This window comes from Nicotiana tomentosiformis, chromosome 9 (assembly GCF_000390325.3).
Source record: "Nicotiana tomentosiformis chromosome 9, ASM39032v3, whole genome shotgun sequence".
Classification (NCBI taxonomy): Eukaryota; Viridiplantae; Streptophyta; class Magnoliopsida; order Solanales; family Solanaceae; genus Nicotiana; species Nicotiana tomentosiformis.
Genome location: NC_090820.1, coordinates 38,071,312 through 38,095,199, shown reverse-complemented (window position 1 = coordinate 38,095,199; position 23,888 = coordinate 38,071,312). Strand labels below are relative to the sequence as shown.

Here is a 23,888-nt window from a genome sequence, read left to right as displayed (position 1 = left end):
TCCTTGATACCGATATATATACATTTGATATGGTATTTTGAGTGGAATATTTTTTGTAAAATAGTTTGAAAAAAATATATGATTGTATATAGTTATTAGTATTACTACTTTCGAATATATTTTAAATTATACACATAATATGAGAAAGTTTATGAGATTTTCTTTATTGTAAATATAGAAATTATTTTCTCACAAGAAAAGAAAGTTATCTTTTTACCAATTTAAGAATTAAGAGTACGAGAATTTTTACTCTTTATATGAGATTAGGAAAATTATAAAGTTAAGAAAATATGTGTATTTTTATATGGATATTTTAATTAAATAATAGTGTATGTATTTATTTTATACCACATGACCATGATAGTATGATGAACAAAGTGTATTAAAAATAAGTAGAATTTTAAGTAATTTGAGACAATTCTTAATTGTGCGGGTAATTGATTAATTATCGGGCAGCGGAATATTATCTAATTAATTAATTTATTATAGGATAAGATTTAAAATCCTCACCTCACCCCACCCCCTCCACGTGGCAGCAAATAAGAGTAACACTTAAATGACTCTTGCCTTAGACAAACTAATTAGTGGGCACTTGGACAACAATTCTAGGACAATTACACGTAAAGAAATGACATTGTCCTAATCATCTCTACTTATCTTCAAAAGATATCCAATTCATTTCTTGGCAAAGATTATATACAAAAAGGCAAAACAAGGAATGAAGATTCATATATCTAATAATGAATGCTCAAGTTGCCGTTGCTTATATCGCTGGAATTTGGACCTTGCTTCATACTCTAATTTATTAAGCACTACGGAAACTACAATGTGTGCAAGACCAACTGATCGCTCCTTGCCCGTGTATATTTTGTCTCAAGAATATTATACGAATTTTTTCTACTCCAGGTATGTGAGGCTATCCCCTTCATTCTTTTGCATGACTCCGATTATACATATTGTAATGAACGAGCTCCCAAAGATACTCTACTCTTAGAAGCTAGCAGTACTTACATTGCTGCCCTTCTTATGAAACGATTGATATTGATGTTACTTCTTTTATTCTTATATTATCAATGTTGTTGGTAGTTTCTGATTCTTATAAGATTCTTGATGAAGAGTTAATCCTAATAACGTGTACGAAGGATACCGACCTTACGTCACTCCGAAAGGTTCAAAATGTGATTCCAATGAGTCCAGCATGCATCATATATATATATGTATCTATTTTACTCTACCGAGCCATATATCTATTTTACTCTATCGAGCCGCGCTATAGTCGGCCGGGTACGGCACCTATTGTGCAATCACTGATCAGTTGGGTTTTACCGAGCTCAACGTGGCCGGGTACAATTCTACCGAGCCCTATGATGGCCGGGTATGTTTTACCGAGCCTATTACGGCTGGGTACGATATGATGATGGTGATGCCCATAAAGGCGTATGTTTTAAAAGTTTATGTATATATATGTATGTATCATGTATTTCATGTCAGTAGTCCTCAGGGGTACCCAGATGTCACAGGTTGTATATTCTCTATCCCTGGTTACATTACTGTTCTTACTTATGCATTCCTGCCTTACATACTTAGTACATTATTCGTACTGACGTACGTTTTATTGGTGGACGCTGCATGTCGTGCTGCAGGTCCTGATAGACGGGTAGAATCAGTTTGACGAGCCCTCATAGTAGACGAAATTGGCATTCAGCGAAGGATCAGTAAGACTCCACCTCATTCGGAGTGCAGCCGAGTCTATGAGTCATCGTGTCAGAGTTTTTCTACAGACTTATGGGTACGCCGGTACCCTATCCCATTTGATGTCAAATAATCTTAGAGGCTTTGTAGACAGAGGTTCATTTTGTACAGTATGTCAGAGGCTTTGACGGCCCATATCTATTTATGTTTTAAGAAAAAAAAATATTTCTGTGATACAGTGTTTTCCCACTTACACTTTTACATTATGAGTCGTGGCCATGTTGGCCCATGATAGATACAAAAGGAATGAGTTCAGCCAACTCGGCCTATGTATGTTCTACTTTTGGTCGAACGATCATGAGTTACAGAGTGGTTTGCTCGGGCCAGCACGGCACCGGGTGCCATCCACGCCTCCCCAGGTTTGGGGCGTGACAGGAACCAAGTGTTCTGATTTCACCCCAAATACTTCCAAATCCTGAACTAACTATCTCCGCAAATCATAAATTATTACAAGCACCTACAGGAAATTTTATTTTAGGGAACGGGGTTCTAAAAGTTAAAATGACCTGTTGGGTCATTACATTCTCCACCTCTTAAACAAACGTTCGTCCTCGAACGGGTTTAGAATTGTACCTGGAGTGCTGAATAAGTGTGGATATCTGCTCCGCATGTCTTCCTCGGCCTCCCAAGTCGCTTCCTCGACTGGTTGGCCCCTCCACTGGACTTTTACTGCAGAAATCCTCTTGGTCCTCAACTGGTGAACCTGTTTATCAACAATGGCAATTGGCTCCTCTTCATAACCCAAGCTATTATCTAGCTGAACTGTGCTGAAGTCTAGCACATGTGATAGGTCGGCATGATACTTCCAGAGCATAGATACATGAAAAATCGGATGAACTCCCGATAGGCTGGGAGGCAATGCAAGCTCATAAGCAACCTCCCCAACTCGTTTCAACACCTCAAATGGGCGTATAAACCTTGGGCTCAACTTGCCCTTCTTCCCGAATCTCAAAATTCCCTTCATCGGCGAAACCTTCAAGAGAACTTTTTCACCTACCATAAATGATATATCACGCGCTTTCTGATCCGCGTAACTCTTTTGTCTGGACTGTGCTGTACGAAGTCGCTCCTGAATCAACTTTACCTTTTCCAAGGCATCCCTTACCAAATCAGTACCATATAACTTAGCCTCACCTGGCTCAAACCATCCGATAGGTGAACAGCATCGTCGACCATTTAAAGCCTCAAATGGAGCCATCTCGATGCTGGATTGGTAACTGTTATTATAAGCAAACTCAGCCAAAGGCAGGAAACGATCCCACTGACCTCCAAAGTCAATCACACATGCCCTGAGCATATCCTCCAAAATCTGAATTGTCCTCTCTGACTGTCCATCGGTCTGCGGATGAAAGGCTGTGCTGAGCTCTACACGGGTCCCCAACTCACTCTGTACTGCTCTCCAGAAATGTGAAGTAAACTGAGGGCCTCTATCTGATATGATGGAAATTGGCACACCATGCAACCGAACTATCTCCTGAATATAAATCTGGACCAACCTCTCTGAAGTATACGTAGTCACAACAGGAATAAAATGTGCCGACTTAGTCAACCTGTCAACAATCACCCAAACTGCATCAAATTTCCTCAAGGTCCGCGGCAACCCAACTACAAAATCCATAGTAATTCGTTCCCATTTCCACTCTGGTATGGTCATCTGCTGAAGTAGGCCACCTGGCCTCTGGTGCTCATATTTAACTTGCTGGCAATTTAGACACCAATCTACATACTCAACTATGTTCTTTTTCATTCGTCGCCACCAATAATGCTGCCTCAAGTCACGATACATCTTCGTAGTACCTGGATGAATAGAATATCGAGAACTGTGTGCCTCTTCCAAGATGTTTTTCCTCAGTTCATCCACATTAGGAACACACAGACGATCCTGGAGTCGTAGAACACCATCTGCACCAATAGTGACTTCCTTGGCACCACCTTGTAGTACCGTTTCACGAAGAACCACTAGGTGTGGGTCATCATACTGGTGAGCCTTGATCTGTTCAAATAGTGAAGACCGGGCTACAACAAATGCAAGAACTCGGCTAGGCTCTGAAATATCCAGCCTCACAAGTCTGTTAGCCAAGGACTGAATATCTGAGGCTAATGGCCTTTCCTCTACTGAAATGAAAGCCAAACTACCCATACTCTCCGCCTTTCTGCTCAAGGCATCTGCAACCACATTTGCTTTGCCCGGATGATACAGGATAGTAATATCATAATCTTTTAGTAACTCCAGCCATCTGCGCTGCCTCAAATTTAGATCCCTCTGCTTGAACAAATGCTGTAAACTACGATGATCAGTGTAAACTTCACAAGATACCCCATAAAGATAATGCTTCCAAATCTTAAGAGCGTGAACAATCGCAGCTAAATCCAAATCATGTACCGGATAATTCTTTTCGTGGGGCTTCAGCTGACGTGAAGCATAAGCAATAACTTGCCCTTCCTGCATCAATACACAACCCAAGCCAATGCGCGAAGCGTCGCAATACACTGTATACATCCCCGAACCGGAAGGCAACACTAACACTGGTGTTGTAGTCAATGATGTCTTAAGCTTCTGAAAGCTCACCTCACAATCATCGGACCATCAGAATGGAGCACCCTTCTAGGTTAATTTGGTCAAAGGTGCTGCAATAGATGAAAAACCTCCCACGAACCGACAATAATAACCTGCCAAACCCAGAAAACTCCTGATCTCCGTCGCCGAAGTGGGACGATGCCAATTCTGAACTGCCTCAATCTTTTTGGGATCAACTTTAATACCTTCGCCCGATATGATATGTCCAAAAAATGCTACAGACTCTAGCCAAAACTCACATTTAGAGAACTTAGCATATAACTTTTGTTCCCGCAATGTCTGAAGCACTACTCTCATATGCTGCTCATGCTCCTCCTTACTACGTGAGTAGATCAAAATGTCATCAATGAAGACAATGACAAATGAGTCAATATATGGCCTGAATACCCTATTCATCAGATCCATAAACGCTGTCGGGGCATTAGTTAAGCCAAAAGACATTACCAGAAACTCATAATGACCATATCTAGTACGGAAAGCAGTGTTCGGAACATTCAAATCCCGAATCTTTAACTAATGGTACCCCGAACTCAAGTCGATCTTAGAGAATACCCTAGCACCCTGCAACTGGTCAAATAGATCATCAATACGCGGTAACAGGTACTTGTTCTTAATAGTGACTTTATTCAATTGGCGATAATCAATACACATCAGCATTGTTCCATCCTTCTTTTTCACAAATAATACTGTTGCACCCCAAGGCGATACACTCGGTCTGACAAACCCTTTGGCTAGTAACTCTTCAAGTTGTTCTTTGAATTCTTTCAATTCTTTCGGAGCCATGCGATACGGTGAGATAGATATAGGCTGGGTATCTGAAGCCAAGTCAATACAGAAATCAATATCACGATCAGGTGGCATACCTGGAAGATCTGACGGAAATACATCGGGGAACTCTCGAACTACAGGCACTGAATCAATAGCTGGAGTCTCTGCAGTAGTATCCCGAACATAGGCTAGATAAGCCAAACAACCCTTCTCAACCATGTGTTGAGCCTTTATAAAAGAAATAACTTGATTAAATGAACTAACAGGCGAACCCTTCCACTCCAGCTTAGGCAATGCTGGAATAGCCAAGGTAACAGTCTTGGCATGACAATCTAGAATAGCATGATATGGAGATAACTAGTTCATACCCAGAATAATTTCAAAATCGGTAATCTCAAGCAATAGGAGATCTGCTCTAGTTTTATAACCACAGAATGTAACAATACAGGACCGGTAGATCCGGTTCACGACATCAGAATCGCCCACAGGAGTGGACACATAAACAGGAGTACTCAAGGACTCACGAGAAACACCCAGGAATGGAGCAAATAGAGATGACACATATGAATACGTAGATCCTGGATCAAATAATACTAAGGCATCTTTGCCACAAATAGAAATAATACCTGTAATCACGGCATCTGAGGCCTCTGCATCTAGTCTAGCTGGAAAAGCATAGAACCGAGCTGGAGCGCCAACTGTCTGGCCTCCGCCTGGCTGACCTCCACCTCTAGGACGGCCCCTACCCACCTGTCCTCCACCTCTGGGTGGTCGGACTACTAGTGGAGCAACTGGTCCGATAAGCATAGGCTGCTGAACCTACTGTACTGGTCTACCCCGAAGCCTGGGGCAAAACCTCCACATGTGACTAGGATCCCTGCACTCGTAACAACTCTTCGGTGCGATGGGCTGCTGACTAATTGTCTGGCGACGGGGACCTGAATACTCACGGAAAGAACCCTGAATAGCTGGTGGGCGATAAGAACTCTCTGGTATAGCATTGAAATAAGGTCGTACTGGAGCACCTCGAGGAGGTGGTGGTGCCGGATATGGGGGTCTGCTAGACTGTCCCCTCATGAACTGACCTCTGCCCCCGGACGGAGCACCTCTGAAATCTCCAGAGTACCTGAACCGTTTATCTCTCATAATCTTCTCTCGGCTCCGTTGACGTACACCCTCAATCCTCCGGGCTATCTCCACAACTCGCTCATAAGAAGTACCCATCTCAACCTCTCAAGCCATAGTGGCCTGAATACCAGTATGTAAACCGGCTACAAACCTCCGCACTCTCTCCTCCTCAGTAGGGAGTATCGTTAGTGCATGGCAAGATAATTCAGAAAACCTCGCCTCATAATCAGTCACTGACATCTGACCCTGCTGGAGCTGCTCAAACTGAAACCGCAACTCTTCCCTCTGGAGGGTGGAATATACCTATCCAAGAAGATACGGGTGAACCTGTCCCAAGTCATGGGAGGAGAATCTGCTGGTCTGCTAAGAGCATAAGACTGCCACCATCTACGGGCTCTACCCTCTAGCTGAAAAGTAGCGAAATCAACCCCATGGGATTCCAATATCCTTATGTTGTACAGTCTATCCTTGCAATGATCAATGAAATCCTATGGATCCTCATGTCGTTCACCTCCGAAGACAGGAGGATGTAGTCTAGTCCATCTGTCCAATAGTTTTTGAGGATCGGCGGCTACAGCTGGCCTGGGCTCAGGTGTAGCTGCTGCCACTGGCTGGACTCTGCCCACGGGTAGTGCACCCTGGGTCTGATATACAGCAGCTGCCTGTCCATGAGCCTGCGCGCTAGGGGTCTGTGCTCCCCTGCCCGCCTGAGATATGGCTGGGTCTGCCGGAAATAAATCGGCCTGAGTCATATTGTCCATGAATCGCAGCATACGACCCATGACATCCTGAAATCCCGGTGCAGATATGAAGTCCACCGAAGTTGGCTCTGCCACAGGCACCTCACCCTGCTCCTCAATAATGGGATTCTCTGTAGGATTCACTGGCGGCATAACCGGAATAGTCCTGGGACGTCCTCTCCCTCCCTCGGCCTCTGCCTCGGCCTCTAGCAACTGAGGGAGTAGCTCTTCCCTGGTCTAGAATCTCATTAAAGCGTGTTCTCACCATCTGTGAGAGAATAAGAGAAGGATGTTTAGTACTACATCAATTGCACGATGGAATATGAAGAAAGGTAGTTTCCTAACACCATATAGCCTCTCGAAGATAAGTACAGACATCTCCGTACCGATTCGCAAGACTCTATTAGGTCTGCTCATAACTTGTGAGACCTACGTGAACCAAATGCTCTGATACCATGTTGTCACGACCCAATTTCACCTATAGGTTGTGATGGCGCTATTTATCTGCAAGACTCTATTTATGTAAGTCATAAATTATATAACGGAGCTATAAAAATTTTCGGAACTGGATTCCGACTCCGGTATCAAAAAGTCAACTCATCGGTCAAACTTCCAAACTTAAATTCTTGTTTTTAGCCATTTTATGCCTAATTTAACTACGGACTTCCAAATAAAATTCCGAACACGCTCCTAAGTCCAAAATCACCATACGGAGCTGTTGGAATCATCAAAATTCTATTCCGGAGTCGTTTTCACAAAAATATTGACCGAAGTCAAACTTAGCACTTTAAGGCCAACTTAAGGAACCAAGTATTCTTGTTTCACCCCAAATACTTCTAAATCCCGAACCAACCATCCCCGCAAGTCATAAATCATTACAAGCACTTACAGAAAGTTTTATTTTAGGGAAAGAAGTTCTAAAAGTTAAAATGACCGGTTGGGTCATTACAGAACATGAACAAAAAACCTTCCGGGTGTGTGGCAATGCTCTCTCCTGCTTCAGGAGGAAAAGCTCAACCATGCCCTTCCAGGCACAATCTCTCAGCACAATTGGACGATGTTTCTTTTGTAAAGACAACAAAAAAGCTTCAATTGGCCTTCCAAATTATTATTCATGTAGTTGACAAGACCAACAAGATGGAGCCTCTGGGAAAGAACCTCTGAGGTTGTCAGTTCTTCCGGTTCCTTTTTGCTTTTTCCTGAGGCTTTAGCAGTCTTGCCCTTCTTAGCAGAGGCTAGTGCCAAAGCCATAGGAGACGAATTGGTAGGAACTACTCCACTCGCGTCGAAGGAGGCCGATAACCCTTCTCCCACCACTGTGGGAGGTTTGTTTCTCATGCTCCTACTGGTGAATATGGATGGCTCCTCCACTATCGGTTCCTCCATAGCTATGGTGTTCGCAATAATAGGAGCAACGATAGAAACCTCTACAGTATTAACTATCTCCTGAGCATTGACTTAATCATTTGGAGAATCCATTTAGAGATAATATGGGAAGATGAAAAAAGCCAAAGGATTGAAGGTTGCTAGAAAACTAATAATGGAGTTTGAGAAACTTCAGAAAAGAAGTTCAAAGGAGAGGTAACAAAGACGAGAAAGGAGGATGCTTCTTATAGACAGTGCCATCATGACCTTGGTAACCACTGTAGTATTATGACTCATTGATTCCCACCACGTGTCCTGGGCTTTAAATGGAATTGATTAGACGTTCTTTCATATTCAAAAGAAGTGACAAAGATGTGAAAAATCCCTCCAAAAATTTCTCTGCAACACGCCAAATATCATGCCACTTCCTGGACACTTCTGAAGAATTACCCGGAAAGTAAGAAAATCATTTGTATTGATACAAATTCGACTCTAACACGTGGTTAGATAGCATGATAACACGACACCATTTGGGATACGGTTTACCCTAAAAACAAGATAGCAGCCGAATTTGACCCTCACAGGAAGTACATGCGGTTCAGTGACTCTTTCCCAAAAAAATAAATGTCGTGTCTCGGTGAAGCACCCCGAAGACAGTTTCAGGAACTTATCGATGAAATCATGACCCAAAACTTGACTTGGTATTCAACCTCTCCTGTAACACAAAGGATTCACCCATAACCACTATGCCAAATTTGCTACCCACAATCGGTGAGTATCTCAACGGTTACTAACCACTTGGAGTGACGTGCGAAAGTGCGGATTATCATGTGACTTCTAGACTTAGGCTATAAATACCTTCCTTCTATTTACTTGTATAGTCATTCACGATCTACTGAACTCACACTTTACTGAAAGCTATTGTATCATTGTTGAGCAATCTTTCTCGATTTTGCAAGCATTGTAACTCATAACGACAATCAATAAGATCCTTCTTATTTTTTATTTCTTTAATTTTATTGATTTATTCACAGAACTATTAGCTTGATTCTGTAATTTATTTGATTGAGCTTTGATTCGAACCGATTTTTGGTGACCTCGTTTAAAATAAATTTAATTATTTATTCCTAAAACTTTTTGGGTTAAAATATTTTCCTTTAAAATTACATGTCACATCCCAACCTCGGGGGGTGCGACCAGCACACGATGCCCGAAAGCCCGTGCGAACCGACGTCTATTTGTATTTCTTTTTATTCACAAACCTGGGAAACTAAGGTTTTCCAGTTATGACACTAGAATTAAATTGTGTACCACTAATTAGCAATATAAACGTTGTCATCTACCATGCCCTCTCAGGTTCGACTACCGCAGTCATTTCATACATTCACCACTGTAATAAAGTCATAATACCCTCTTTTCACATACGACCAAACTCTAGTCGGCAAGCCTCTAAGAGAACAAAAAGAGTTAAATATATACAAACTTGATCGGGATAGGACGCCATCGTACCCAAAATATCTAGGACATATGCTTTAGTAACCAAACTTGACTTGGAACAGCTACTCCGAAGGAGTGGAGAGCAACGACTAACAGCTGGAACAAACACCCTACTGAGGAGGGACGTCACCGGGTCTATTTGCACCTATGAGCATGAACACATCGCCCAAAAGAAGGCGTCAATACAAAAAATATACTGAATATGTAAAGCTGATAATATACTTGTAAATCAAAAATATAACATAGAAGATACGAGTATAGAACTTCAACCTGAGTACCGAAGGCAAGCTACTGGGGACTGTACACTATGGTAACGTCGAATCATGAATGCATGAAAAATTATACAAAAAATAATAAAGTCACTAATCAGGGGCGTATCGTCTCACGTCAAGTGATATTCAGCCAACTTTTGGGGTATATCACATCAACATAGTACCCGATCACACACGAGCTCGAAATTCAAATAAGGTAAAAAGCAAAAAAGGAAGTTTAAAAATAAAGGTAACATGCATACACTTATCATTTTACTTTCCTAGAAATGGCTTCCTCGCAAGCCACAAAACGGTCATGTCAGTCTCTATCATGGCCATCTTCGGTGTCTACTACTTTTCAAGTACTGAGTATGTAAAGCTGATAATATACTTGATCGAGACAGGACCCACCGTACCTTCTTTTCACATACAACCAAAACTCTAGTCTACAAGCCTCTAAGAGAACAAAAAGAGTTAAATATATATAAACTTGATCGGGACAGGACCCCACCGTACCCAAAATATCTAGGACATATGCTTCAGTACCCAAACTTGACTTGGAACAGCTACTCCAAAGGAGTGGAGAGCAACGACCAACAGCTGGAACAAATACTATACTGATGAGGGACGTCACCAGGTCTATTTGCACCTATGAGCATGAACACATCGCCCAAAAGAAGGCGTCAATACAAAAAATATACTGAGTATGTAAAGCTGATAATATACTTGTAAATCGAAAATATAACATAGAAGATACGAGTATAGAACTTCAACCTGAGTACCGAAGGCAAGTTACTGGGGACTATACACTGTGATAACGTCGAATCATGAATGCATGAAACATTTATACAAAAATAATAAAGTCACTATTCAGGGGCATATCGTCTCACTTCAATTTATATTCAGCCACCTTTTGGGGTATATCACATCAACATAGTACCCGGCCACACACGGGCTCGGTAACACCACGTAACCCATCATCTCGTACCCGACCATACATGGCCTCGGTAATCACTTATATTGCGTCATTCCATACCCGGCCACGCATGGGCTCGATAATATCTAATATCACGTTATTCCATATCGGGCCACACTTGGGCTCGGTAGCATCTCATGTTACGCCATTCCATACCCGGCCTCACATGGGCTCGGTGATACCTTATGTTTCGTCATTTCGTACTCGGCATCACATGGGCTCAGTGATATTTCCTATTTCGTCACTCCATACCCGGCCTCACATGGGCTCGGTGATACCTCATGTTATATCATTTCGTACTTGGTGGGCTCGGTAATTCACAGTATATATATATATATATATATATATATATATATATATATATATATATATATATATATATACACGTTTAATCTGCTTAGACATCCAAAATTAAACTTAGAATAAACTACACCTTATAGCCTTATGGTGCCATCAGGAATCATCCCTAACTCACAAGAAAGCGCTACCGGTAAGAATGAACAAGAATATGAGCAACTTTACCACGGAATATAAGGATTATTAAGGAAGAAACGCTTATATCAAGTCATGCCAAGAAGGAAGGACTGGCTTACATACCTTTTTGAAGAACTAGTTACACCTCCTAGGTTTCTACCCTCCTATAACGGAAAGCTTCACTTCTAAGAAATCTTCAAAATCAAGATAACAGAGGAACATTTGATACAGGAATGAACGCGAGAGTTTTACTCTAATCTTTTCACTAAGTTTGCCTTTGATTCTAGCTCTGAATCATTTAGGAAATTTCTTAGGAGACTTGAGAGCTTTTTAGGTGAGTTAAAGTGGACAATACTTTCTAGAATGGAAGAGAAGGAGCTGCACTGCCCTTTTTATACCCTACCAAGCATAGGAATTTCTGTCGCTCCACATGCAAAACGGGTTGCCCCGCCCCGGTTGCAACACCCGGTGACAGCTAACGAAGTCTGATAAAAGCGCGTAATCTCCTTTGTCCCCCTACGTGCCGCTGGCCGATTGGCTAGACTAGAAACCAAGCTTATCAATTCTAAATTTTGCGTGTGGGGTGTAACATTACACTTCACATAAGATAAGGTTATTATTTAGTTATACTTATTAACATGTAAAAGTTTGAAATCAATCAAAATATTGTTTATTACTCCCTTCGCCCAAATTGTTTTTGCGGTGTTTGACTCGACACGAAGTTTAATAAGAAAGAAATATTTTTGAAACTTATGGTTTAGCCATAAATATTTGTGTGACTATAAATTATTTCATTAAGTGTAATGAAAGTTTAAGTTAAGTTTTTTCTAAAATAAAAAAGTATTACATTATTTATGGGACAAAATAAAAAGGATAATATGACATAGTAAATTAAAAATAAAGGAATGAATAACTCCTTGAATGTCACTTTTCCTAATATTTAGGACACCAAATGTCACGACCAAAAAGTATCCTCTCAAGCAAACCATTGAATAAATAACCGAATATAACTTCATAAACACCTAAAGATACTGAAAATTGACGATTATTCAATTGACATGTTCCTTAGTCCTAGGGTCCTCGTAGTCCATTAGGAGAAGTTACATCTCTCTCAATTATCATCACAAAAAAACTCGACGGGATTTGAATTCGTCATTGTTAATTCCCCAAATAATCTCTTAACTAGATGAATTTACTTACTAAACTTATGAATTTACCTAGCAAAATTACTTTTTTTTTGTTTTAAGATAAAAAAGTCACTGAACTATTTATTTATTTCTCTGAAAATTATATATACCGATAAAGAGTATTTGAACCATTGAAAAGGTCTCTTTTAATGTAAAAAACTAAATTTATCTCTTTTATCTAACCGTGGAAATATTAATTATTTTTATATGTAGAAACTCGAGTCAACCACCCACCCCTGCACCCTTTCGATGTTGAAAATCCTACCGTCGAAAAATAGAGTTATATTCTTAGATATGATAATAAAGATAATTTTATTCACAATCTAAAAAGCTTATAAATTTTAATTTATTTTTTAGTAGTCAAACGAATCTCTTTTCAGATTTAAATTAATACAAAAATTGCTAGTAAGTATTGTTCTTCCCATAACTCTAAACATTTCTTTTGGAACATATTTCTTACTTTTCCGCGTGTATCTATATATTAGAGCCATTATTATTTTTATAAATTAAAACTAATATATGAGTTGTTAGTACTTTATCTTTTTATTTTAGAAAATATCAAGATTATATTGTATATTCTTAAGAATTATGAAAATTACTTTAAATAATAAGAATAATAAAAAAGAGATAAATGTATACCATCTTAGCTTTGTTTGCCTAAGATATATACAGAATAATACTCACGAAAATGTCGCAAGTTCAACTCTTAGTTAGAGTTTCAACAATTAAGTTAATATAATATTTTTTAAAAATCTGTAGAAAGAAAATATGAGTTTAATTCCTCTTAAAATTTACATATTTTAGGATAAAGTTACAATTATTTTAGTTTTTTAATTAATGTTTCTCATATCTGATTCTGTTACTTGAATAATGTGGATATACTGCAAATTGAAATGATAAAAATAGTAGGCCAAGAAAGTACTCAAGTAATAGCATTAAAGATAATTAAATTCAACTTGTGGATGATAAAATTGTCTTCTCATATAAATGTGGTTTTTATGGTAGTGTATGACTTTTGGCGAAACAACTGAATGATTTAGTGATATTTTTGTCCTAAAATAAAGAAAAATATTTGTATTAGGTAAATTCGTTGAATTACCATTTGGGGAATTAACTCAAATTTATCATTAGTTCAATTTGTTATAGGTATGTAGACTCTATCTTGTGCATACTGTAGGCATACAAATTTTATTGAATTTAGATTCAATAAAATAATTTGGACTATATTTTAAATTCAAGATATATTGGTCCAAATAAATATTATGGGCTAATATATAATTGAATTAATTATATAAGTTCAATACATATGGACTAAATGAGTAAGTCTTAAACCATTGGGTAGCCCATTTAATTGGGCTAAAGTGATGAGCCCATTTCATTAGGCCCAAGATATCATCTTCATAGAGGCCCAGTTTGGTGCCACACGTGAAATGACGTGGCACGCCAAGTCAAACGGAAGAGCCAATAGGATCGTGCCATGTTTCAAAATGACAAGGCATGCCAAGCCAAATTAAAAGGCCAATGAAAACGCGCCACATGTGCAAGTGATATGTTCTGGCCAATCAAATGCGGTCTTATCACACTTCAGTCTGATTGGTTGGAAAGAGTTTGTTCTTATCATAACTCTTCCCTCCCACAACTATAAATAGGGGTCTTCATAACCCAGAAAGAAGACCAGAAGTTATAACAAGAAGCAAGAGAGAGCTCGTGGATCAAACACTGCAAATTCCTCCATAAATTTCAAGCTCCAAGCAATCAAGTTCAAGTTCAAGAAATCAAGTTCAAGTTCAAGAACGAAGAACAAAACAAGTTCAACCTCAAGAACGAAGAACAAATCAAGGTCAAGTTCAAGCAACCAAGCTAAAGCTCAAGAACAAGATCATCGTTCGTGGCGACAACTATATATTCAAGATCAAGCTCAAAGGCCATTGAATTTATTTATTATTGAAAAGAAGAATCAGAGGATATATAGAGATTGTACACTCAAATATTTGAAATAAAATACTACGATTGTTGCAATATTTTTCGGCCTGATTTTATTTTCTCGACACAATTTATTGTCTACACATATCACTAAACTAACTTTTTCACTAGTTAAACATGTCAAACCTTGTCATCATTCTCACGCAATAATCTCACACTTATAAGTTGATATGAATATCAATTTAACAGCAATAATCTTTTAATCCCATGCTAATCGCCTTTTAAAATATGTTAGGTTTGATTTTGTATCGTAAAAACTACTCTTTAAACATCTTTCTTTATGCTTTTCTGTACAGAAATGCAACACACTCATCTTTTTTTCTTTATTGACTTATGATCCATCTATCCTTTTTTGTCTTCTATCTTAACCACTATACTCTCATTTGGCAAGATACAAAAGAAACAAAAATCACAAAGGTTTGGGCAAAATCCAAAAGAATAAACAGTTAGCAATTTCAATTTCTTGATTCAAGATTAGAATTTTATGACCTATATAAACCGGCAGAAAAAGATTGATTGGACTTGTGTTAGAGCGATAATTTCTTCGAGTTGTCTTTAAAGTTGATTAAGTAGTTTGGAAGAAAGAAAGAAGACAAAAGCAAGTTTACTAACTGTTCGTTATGTGACCTTTTCAGTTAAAGTGTATAAATTAAATTGTAGATTTTGAAGTGCTTTTTGTACCCAAAAACAGTAGAGCCATACCCATGTCAATCATACAATTGTAACAATCATTACTTGTTCAATAAAGCAATATGGAGTTTGATGAGAAGCTACACCATGTTTAAAGCCTGTGCGAAAAAGTTTATATGTGTTCTCTGCTAATAGTTTGGATTAATCATGTTCTCGGCATCACAAAAGTGTATTGTATTTGCTTTTGTTGACTAATAGAAACTTGTAACTGATCCTTCATCTTTTTGAGCATTTGCACGTCGTTCGCTGGTTTGAGGTCTTGAGTAATTTCATATGGTGTATTATGACTTGCATATATCGTCGTCTTTGGTTTTCGAGTGGTTCGGGATTGATTTAGAAAAATGATTCTCATTTTAGAAGCTTTAAGTTGAAAGAAATGACCAAGTTTGACTTTTACGTATTTGATCTCGGATCGGAGTTTTGATGATTCCTTAGGTCCGGATGGTGATTTTAGACTTAGGTGTATGTCCGGAAGGTTGATAGGTTTGATCGATAGTTGACTTTATTGATATCGGGTTCGGATTATGGTTCCGGGAGTTGGTGTAGGTCCGTTGTGTCATTTGGGACTTGCATGCAAAATTTGGGGTTGATTTTATATGGTTCGATGTGAGTTTTAGAAGTTGAAAGTTCATTAGTTCATCAAGCTTGAATTGATGTGCGATTCATAGTTTTGATATTGTTTGGTGTAATTTGAGGCCTCGAGTGGGTCCGCATTATATTTTGAGATTGATTGGTGTATTTGGAAGGGTGTGTTTTGGATGAGTTTCGGATCACTTTCACTCATGTTTGGATTGCTGATTTTTCTGATGCTTCAGGTGTTCTTCGTGATGGCGTAGGTGTGGCCGCGATCGCGTAGTGTGTTTGGTGACTGACAGCTTTTCTTCTTCGCGTATGTACAGTTTGAGTCGCGATTGCAAGCCTGTAGAGTGCTGACTCATCGCGTTCGCGTTGGTTGGTCGCGATTGCGCAGTGGTTAGTCATGCTGGAGAGGCCAGGAGCTTTGGTCTTCGCGTTCGCGTAAGCTTGCATGGTTGGTGCATCACGTTCACGCCCCTGTGTTCACGTTCGCGTAGTGCATTTTTGGGGTAGTTCTGATTTCTTTTTCGCGATCGCGATGGCCATTCCCTGATCGCGTTGTGTTTAATTGGGCAAAATTATTTAAGTACTCTATTTTCAGGGCTTTGGTTATTTATAATATTTTGAGTTAGAAAGCTCGGATTTGGGTGGTTTTGGAGAAAATTTTCACGATTTGGATTGGGGTATGTATTGCTTACTCGGATTTGCTTATATTTCATACTTCCAACCTCGATTTTAGTGTTTGATTGATGATTTGAGTTGGAGAAATTGGGAGTTTTGATTGATGATTTTTTGGGTTGATTTTTTTTATTCCTTTTCAAGATCAAAGCTTTATTATTCGGAATCGTGTCCTACGACTTTTATTTATAATATTAAGTTATTTTGGTTAGATTTGAGCCGTCCGCGGATTGATTCACGCGGGAAAGGCTTATTAGAGGATTGATTTACCTTATTTTAGGTAAGTATCTTGCCTAACTTTGCGTGGGCGAAACTATCCTGTAGGATTTGGTCTAATTGCATTATTTAAATTACATGAAAGTCATGTACATGATGTGATAAGTGTGTACCCAGACTTATATATGGAAATTGACCGGTTTAGACTCTTAGGTTATTAATATGCTTTTAATTGAAGTTGTTGTTATATGGAATATCTTTCATTGTCGAGTAATTTCATGTTTCATTTTGTTGTTGTTGAAATTCGTGTATACATTGTCGTTGAGCCGTGGGCTATGCTTTATTGTGATATTAGTATTGTTATTTTGGAAATATTGTGGTATATGTGGACTTGTTGTGTGAATTGATTGTTGTCATGCAGAGCATAATGGTGGCATTTCAGTGTTGTTGATTGTGCGGAGCGATATAAGTGGCTATTGATATATTATCTGTGCGGAGTGAAAGGGCGGTGTGATACGAGTGGTTATTGATATATTGTCTGGACGGAGTGAAACAGGTGGCTATTAATATATTGTATGGGCAGAATGATACATGTGGCTACTGTGTTATTGTCAAGGCAGAGTGATATGGGTGGCTATTGATATATTTTCTGAGCAGAGCGATACGGGTGATTATTATGATGTTGTCAATGTGGTGAGATATGGGTGGCTATATGGGGAGTTTATGTGATGGCCTGGGGACGTGTTGTTGATGAAAGATGAGTATTCTGGTTGTTGCTTTTAACTTCCTTGTGTGTCTCATACATATTATGTGATTTGTTGTGTTGTTCCCAATGTACTACTCAGTGTCTCTAGTATTACTTGATGATTTAATCTGTGATATTACACTTGCACATGCATACACCGTAACATATTATTTATTACCAGTCCAGGAGGATGAAACTTGATGTTCATTGATCATGTATATGTGTTCTTATATATCTGCTTTCTCTGCGACATGGTTTGGACTGGTAGCCCATGACCACACCTGTCGGATTATGATATTGAGTCTGTGATCACGTCGGACAGATTTTGATATTGAGCCTGTGACCACGTCGGTCGATTGGCACATGAGTTGTTCGTGCAGCACGTAAGTTGTCCGTGCAGCACATGAGTTGTCTATGCACTTGTGACTTATATTATAGCACGATGTCTTCATCGTGCGAGGGTAATTTATAATGTGGGCACGAGGTTCCATATGTATGCGATTCGTGATTTGTGACTTGAGATTTTTTGTTTTGAGGTGTGGTGTCTCGGGGTAACTCTTATTGTAAATCATGTGTCGGAACGATTTGTTGATTAGAACTGTCGTTGTTTTTCCTTAATTGCTTTCACTTGTATTTTCTCTTTTCTTTGATTATTTGGTTGTTTTATCACATGATTTCTCTTTGTGCCATTTATTTACTTTGCATTCTGGTTCTAGATTTTTATTGATATTTTGCACACGTTACTTGAATAGTGAGTGTCTTGACTTGAACCTCGTCACTACTCCACCGAGGTTAGTCTTGATACTTATTGGGTACCGATCGTGGTGTACTCATACTACAGTTTTGTATATTATTTTTTGCAGATCCAGGTATTGAAGCTAGCAGATTCAGGCAGTGAGAGCTTCTTGATCGTGAGAATTCAAGATATAGCTGCTTGATAGTCGCAGTCCCTTGGAGTCCTTTCTTTACATTGTTACTGTCAATTCTCTATCCGATCAGTATTATATTTTGAGTGGTTCTAGGTATTCAGCAAAGTTTGTGATTGTGTACTACCTAGTCTTGTGGAATTTATTATGATTATTGACGTGTAGGCTTGTATCACCTTTATTTTCTGTATTTATATTAAACCATATTTTCATTATGTCATGTTTAATTAGTTTAATTATAGTAAGTGATCGGCTTACCTAGTTTTAGAGATTAGGTGCCATCACAATCCTTAAGGTGGGATTTTGGATCGTGACAAATTGGTATCAGAGCTCTAGGTTCATAGGTTCTACGAGTCACGAGAAAGTTTAATAGAGTCTTGCGGATCGGTAGGGAGACATCTGTACTTTCTTCGAGGGGATACGAACTATTAGGAAATTCCACTTCTTTCATTCATTATCGTGCGACATTGATTAAGCTTGAAGTGTATATCTTGTAGTCCCTTACATCCACTCGTATATGATGTTGCGCACTTGGTATCAGCGATACACTGATGGCTTGTGATGTTGCGGAGGAGCTGCGAGGGGCTATAGATGCCCGATTATCATCTCGATGTGTTGTCCAGACTAAGGATGCAGATGTGATGGTAGACCTTTTAGTTATTCACGTATGGGGTACAATGGATTCTTGTATCTGATTGGTGTGTACGGACTCGAGAGGATTTAATTGATTTACTAGTCGTTGTGATCGTGGTAGGGTCATGGGAAATGTGATTTGAGGCTAGCCATGGGGATTTGAGATTGTGTGTTTTGTATGGGGCTTTTATTCAGTGGAAGGTATATATTATCATTTAGGGTACTTCAGGAAGTTGGCTTGACTGTCATCAGGGTGAGAGTCTTCGGAGTATTTTATTACTAGAGTCACATGAGTTTATGAAGTATTTAGCTGGCTAACAGTGTGAGACCGGGGCAGCTACGAAAGAAGGGTGCTATGGATTACATACGGTGTGTTATAGGGCTTGGAGCCAAGTGAGGGATCCTGCCATCGACGATCAGATTATATGGTCATTTTTTATATTAGCTCTTGAGCTAGGGTTTGCTTACAGATTGGCTACGACTTGTGAAAGATTTCGTCGAGGGTGATTTAGAGCAAGGAGAACGGCCTTCGAAGAGGTTCCAATGGGTTCCGGAGAGTTGCGATGGTTCGCCCATAATTTGAGGTTGATGTACTCTACAAGGGAGTTTGTAGTGTGTTGTGATTATTCTCCTGGATGGGGTTATGAGTTCTGGAAAGCATGGACGTTTTCAGATGTTTAGAAGAATGCTGGAACTATCTGGTATCACCTAAGAAGGGTGCGCATTTCAGAAGGCGCATTGTGTTTTGACTTGCGGATGCTTGACTGGTATTACGGTAATCGACTAGTTGATCGACTACTGATGTTCTGATATTGCTATGTGGCACGGAAGAATTATGGAAGTATTTCTCGTGAGATGATTGTGTATGCGGGATGTGTCAGTCATTTGAGTGGTAGAGTTGGGATCAGACATGGAGATTCTTGTATTCTAAGGGTTTGAAGACTATGAGGGTTCTCGGAGGTCGATTGTTCCTTGGTTGTGAACGGTGAAGGTATGTCAAGAGTTGATGGCTGATTGTGCGTGTTATGAATAGGCTATTATGGACTTTTAGGAAGTTATCTACCTATTTTGGGAGAATCGTAATTGATTTGGAAGCCACGGGTAGGCCTAATAAGAATATGTATTCCACATCGGGTCGGATTTGTTTACTCCGCACAGCTATCATTGAGGGTAGTCTCATCAGTTAGAGTTGATCTTATTCGTATTCTGATGTGTTCCATGAGTTACTCTCCTATGCTACGGTGAATTGTGAGACAGTTGACTATTTGTACACATGATGTGGTACTGTTTGGGCCTTGTGGCGGAATTCGAGTGAGATGGCTCTTGGGGTGTTGCATGGTTAGTTGCGCCTTGGTTATGGTTAGATATGCCTTGGTTATGATTTTCCTTGGAAGGAGAAGCAGCAAGGATAGAAATAGAATTCGGTTCGTTCGAACAGAGAGCCAACACATACAACTCTTATAAGAGTCCCAAGAGTAGAGACGAGAAGCTCCATCCCAAGCCAAAAGACTTTTAGGCATTATAAAATTGGAGGAATGGGTGGCGCCATCCTTGTTATTGGGAGCAGAAAAGACATGGTGATTTTGTAAAGGTAGGCATTTAAGTTCTTCTTTGGGTGCTGAAGCTGAAGGTGGCACTGCTGATTAACGGCCACCAACGTCCACATAAGCTGAAATTGCTAGAACAAAACTTATGCAAACTTCAGACAAATTTAGCTAAAGTTTATCGGTGATAGTGCAAACTTCAAATAAATTTGTTCGAAGTTTGATTACAACAGTGTAAATTTTAGTCAAATTTATCTAATTTTTACACCAAAATATCCAAAGTTCATAGCAAAATATTTGAAGTTCATACCAGAATGTCCGTATGTCTGAAGTTATTTCAAAAGTGGATAATTTTAAATTTCTTTATGTATTATGGATTGAATTCAATAATGACCCCAAAACCTGGTATACATGAACTTTTCCCCTATCTAAACCCCTCCCCTTTCTCTCCATTTCTATCATTGGCCCCATTCTTCTTAATCTACATAAATCACTATACACTCAACAAAACAAAAAATACTATTTCTAGATTCAGCCATTCTTCACTCCAAGGAAAACCAAAGTAGCCGCCATCACCTTTATTTTTTTCACCAATCTTTGTTGTTTTCAACATCTCTATCTTGAAATCATTCTATTACTCTCTCATTCTCTTGTTCATCAATGTCATGCCTAGGATATGATGAAGAAGCCATTATACCATCTTCCTCAATTCCATCAAATAGAGAAACTCTATTGCCATGGTATGATCGAGAATTTATATCTATCGAAAAATCATTATTAATCCAAACTATTAACTCATGGCATATCTAGACCTTTATGCATAGTTTAGGAATAAATTTGACATATTTTATCATCATTAAATTTTACACATATGGCATCAAATTGCTAATCAGTTCCATTAGGCATAAGGATAAAAAATAACCTACTTTTTACCGACATGGGCATGATCGACCTCAACTATTAACGGAAGGCATATATAAAGCATTTTGCATAATTTAGAGGTAATTTTGACCCGTTGTCCCTAAAAATCATGGAAATTGTGAGGGAATTTCTAGAGAGCAACATTTCAAGTAGATTGTACATGCTTCTGTCTTTCTTAATTTTCTCGTGCTTTTTAAGCTGAAGATGAGATAAGGAATACGACACTCTATTATACAATTTATCAAGAACACTGTAGTATTGACAAAATCCATCGAATTTCCAATCACCATTAAAATGAGAAAGAACAAAGAACGGAGGAATGAAAGCACATGCAGAGCTCGGAGAATTTTCTGTATAGAATGAATAGTTGAGTACAAAATAAATGAGCTAGCTTCTATATATACAGTGTATAACTACTTCCTAACTAACTGATAGTTGTAGCCAGTTGTACGCATATCCTCCACTAACAATATAATTAACAACTTACTAACTAATTATAGGTAGCTTCAGTGCACAGTAATACATTTATCCAACTCCTTCACACCCCTCCCCCCCAAGCTTGGTGCTATAAAGATATTCTTCATGCCTAGCTTGGACAGTAGATACTGATTTTGGGTGACACCTAGTCCTTTAGTGAGAATGTCTGCTTGTTGCTCTGAAGAAGAAAGATGCAAAAGTTAATCAAGCCCAAGTTGCACCTTTTCCCGAATGAAGTGACAATCGATATCAATATATTTTGTTCACTCGTGAAAAACTAGATTGGCAGCTATTTGTATGGCAGATTTACTGTCACATAACATGGATATAGGTTTCTGAATATGCACCCCAACTCTTTCAAATAAACCAGCCACCCAAACTATTTTAGCTATTGTTGATGCCAAGCTTCGATACTCAGCTTCTGCTAAGCTTCTGGATATGGTGGTCTACTTTTTCGATTTTCATGAGATCAATGAACTCCCAAACTTGATTAGATACCCAGTAACCGATCTCCTGGTATTAGGACAAGAGGCCCAATCAGCATCACAAAAAGCTGAAAGTTGAGAGGAAGCTTCTGCTGACATTAATATCCCCAGGCCTGGGGACTGTTTCACATTCTTGATCACCTTGATGGCAGCCTTCATATGTGACATCTTGGGGCACTACATAAACTGGCTCAGACATTACACTGCAAAGGCAATATCTGGCCTAGTCATAGTAAGGTAAAGAAGTCTTACATTGCACTGCAAAAGGCAATGTCTGGCCTGGTCATGGTGAGGTAAAGAAGTCTTCCAATCAACTGTTGGTATGAACTAGGATCATCAAGAACTTTGTCATCTCCAATGCCAAACTGAGTGTCAAACTCTGGTATTGTAAGCTTCTTGTTGACCTCCAAGGATGCACCTGCTGACTTTGAACCTGAAAGTCCCATATATGAGATGAGTTCTAATGCATATTTTATTTGATGCATTAGAATCCCTTCTTTATTTCTGGAAAATTCAATCCCTAAGAAGAAGTTCAGCTCTCCCATATCCTTGATTTTAATTTTTTTTTGCAGATACTCCTTAGTCTTTTGTATCAAGTTAGCATCATCGTCTGTAATTAGTAGATCATCAACATAAACCAAGACCACTACTATTTTACCTTAAACTTTTATGGTAAACAAAAAATAATCCAAGTGACGTTGAATGAAGCCAGAAGCTGTTAATGCAGAGGTTATCTTGATATTTCACTGCCTAGATGCTTGTTTAAGCCTATACAATTATTTGAGTAGTCGACGGACTTGATGTTGTCCCTCACAAGTGAATTCTTGTGGTAATTCCATATACACCTCTTCAGTTAGATCACCTTGAAAAGAAGCATTGTAGACATCCATTTGATGAATGTCCCAATTATTCATTGATGCCAATGAATTCATAGTTCTTACTGTTACCATTTTAGCAACAGGGGAGAATGTTTCTTGATAGTCAAGTCCTTCTTTTTGGCTATATCCTTTGGTAACTAACCTTGACTTAAACCTCTCTACTTCACATGTCGCTTTATATTTAATCTTATACACCCATCGACACCCAATTGCTTTTTTCCCTTTTGGCAAAGGCACCACCGTCCATGTCTTGTTATCTTGCAATGACTTGATCTCTGTCTGCATTGTTTCTATCCACCTTGATTCTTTGACTGCTTCTGCATAGGACTTAGGCTCAGTGACTGCAGAGAACTTGGTGATAAATCTTTGATTTTTGTGAGACAAGAAATCATAATTGATGACATCTAAGATAGGATACAA

At 39.0% G+C, this 23,888-nt stretch overlaps 1 pseudogene; it reads right to left on the bottom strand.

Annotated features, from left to right (window-relative positions):
* Positions 1-8,007: 8,007 nt before the first annotated feature.
* On the bottom strand, positions 8,008-23,540 carry LOC104094173 (uncharacterized; annotated as a pseudogene).
* Positions 23,541-23,888: the final 348 nt, after the last annotated feature.